General features: G+C 47.8%; 1 protein-coding gene across 3 annotated transcripts in view; it reads left to right on the top strand.

Annotated features, from left to right (window-relative positions):
- afap1 (actin filament associated protein 1) overlaps positions 1-2,500 on the top strand; it is an 84,029-nt gene that overhangs the window by 61,510 nt on the left and 20,019 nt on the right. The window lies entirely within an intron of this gene.

Genomic DNA, 2,500 nt, shown 5'->3' with positions numbered 1-2,500 from the left:
ACCTGTCCATACATTACACAAACATACATACAATATCACAAGGGGTACAACCCACGATTAGAGTGGTGCTGATGGTACATGTAGCCTTTCGCCCACTTTTTAGAAAAGCAAACTCTTTGTCTGAATCATGGGAAATATTTGCACTCGGTGATAATGATTTACTCTAAGTGCTTTTCTCTGTAACTGAAGTGCTGAAATCTCAGAGTTCCCCAGCATGCTGAGTAGAAGTTATGGGGACTGGGGTGGGACGGGGAGTATGGGTTCAGAAGAGCATGTGGTTGGTTAGTCACGTCAAATCAGCCGGAGAAGCAGACATTTATCTGCGGAAGCTGAGCCGTGTGTCTGGGAAGCCGTGACCCATCAGATGGTCCAACTCCGTGGGGAGGGGAACCCATCACTGACAAGTTCTCCAGCTGGAGTGTGGAGAGCCCTTGAGCTTGAGGTCAGAATGTTTCAGTTAGTGTCGGCGAACGCCTACAGTATTCCACAGAAGTTGTCTTGAGAAAGGCGGGTGGGGGGTGGCGGAGTGGGTGGTGGTGCGTGTGTGGGTGGCGTTCAGGAAAGCTGTGGATCCCCAGTCTTGCTGTTTTCATAACATTCACTCCCCTTTCATGCTGTCTTGTTACCTTTATAAAATGAAAGGGAGAGAAGTATGTTTATGTAAGAGTTCAAAGTCCTGTCCTGAAGAACTGTGCTTTTTTTCTATAAAATACTTCCGACTATTGTTGATTATTTTTGCAAAACCATTGTGTGTTTTTTCACTTGATGTTTTTCAGTATGACCAAGTGAGGGTAAAATTCCTTTCTTCCCCACCAAGACTCTTCCTCCAAGAACCCACAGAGGGTGATGTGATGTGATGTGAGCGCAGTAGCTGAAGTCTTATCTTTTATATTAGCCCTGGTAGCCCTAGCCCAGGACCACGTGCTAACCTTGGTGAGGAAGTTTTGACGGCTGATGGAAGTACCAGAGAGTCACTGGTGTATTTCTGCCTGCAATAAGCAATGGTGTTTATGAGGAGAGATGGGCATGGAGGCCCTGAGGAAGAGAGAAAGAGAGAGAGAGAGAGAGAGAGAGAGAGAGAGGGAAAGTTGGACCTTTTCCTCACTTGATTCCCTGTTCCATGAATTTTAATTGTACATTTGTTTATTGGTCCACTTGTTCCACCAGCTCAAGAAATACCTGCAAGGCAGTCAACTGTAGACACATGTACACACACACACACACACACACACACACACACACACACACACACACACACACACACACACACTCGCGCCTGCTGACACGGAACAGGAGAGGAAGGAGAGCAGCAGCAGCTGTGACTGTTGTTTAGAGAGTGGAACATGTGCATGTGTGCGTGTGTGTGTGTGTGATTTCGTGCAGATATGCAACGCTGCAGTATTTAGCCAGGTACCTAGCGTCTCCAAGACACACTGAAACGCTAAACGCTCCCTTGAGATGACCAACAAACCCTGTCCACCCACGGGTGAGCCGGGTCTCTCTCCATGCTGTCTCTGGGCCCTCTCTACTGGGTGAGAGTAGTGTTAGCCAGGCCTACTCACACCTAAAACACACACACACACACACACACAGTCACACACAGTCACACACACACACACACACACACATACAGTTACTGCTCCAAAAACACACTCTTCATATACCTCCACCCCAAAAGTCTCAGAGTGTGTAACTAGGCTTGGAAATGCGCCGAGTGCATGTGATTATGTGCATATGGATGGGTGTGTGGCCCTGTGTTTGGAGGTAGAGTTGCTAGGACGCCGGCACAGTTGTATTCTTTTCCTACACACTTTTGGAGGTGAAACGCTTGTGAGCTAACCTCAGCAATAATCACCCTTTTGAGCGGCCCTTAAAATGGGGAGTTGGAGATTACATGTGAAAGCCATCAAATGGATTATTAACCTGCAGGTCCAGGGGGGCCTCTCTTGCTAACAATGGAAGAAATAGCGCAGGAGGACTTTAGCGAACGGCTAAATTGAGTGTGTGGAAAGAGCTGAGGGCTTACGTAGCCGCATTAGCGATTTCTGGTGATTAGCCATCTAAATGCCAGCTATTTGTTTGAGACACTCTGTGCCTTGCTCGTTTTTCTTTCTTTCTTTCTGTTTTTTTTTTTGTTCTTTCTCTCTGTCTTTCTCTCTTTGTTCCCCTATTTCATTCTTCCTTTTTTCCATCCTATTCTCCTTCCATCCAGATGTCCAACTGTGCCGTATCCTTTTCAACTTGACCTCTTGCAGTAACCGATATCCCTCTGCTCTTTTCCTGCACACAGGCCTAGCGAAGCACCAGCCATGTGTTCTCTCCTCTTCCTCCTCCTCTTCCTCCTCCTCACTCGCTCTCACTCCGTGAGCCGGGGCTGGTGAGCGAGACGCTTGTGTTGTGTGTTAGCCTCCGCATTAGCGTTAGCGCTGGGCACCCCCTGCTAATGCTTGCGCTGTCATGTTGCCACTGTGCTGCCTCTGCTGTTCAGTAACTCCATGTT

The sequence above is a fragment of the Alosa pseudoharengus genome, unplaced genomic scaffold (genome assembly GCF_046254945.1).
Source record: "Alosa pseudoharengus isolate Yale_2024_CS ecotype anadromous, Long Island Sound unplaced genomic scaffold, YU_APseudo_1.1 YU_APseudo_1.1_scf_17, whole genome shotgun sequence".
NCBI classification, from domain to species: Eukaryota; Metazoa; Chordata; class Actinopteri; order Clupeiformes; family Clupeidae; genus Alosa; species Alosa pseudoharengus.
The sequence above is the reverse complement of the archived record's forward strand: the minus strand, read 5'-3'. Positions and strand labels throughout refer to the sequence as shown.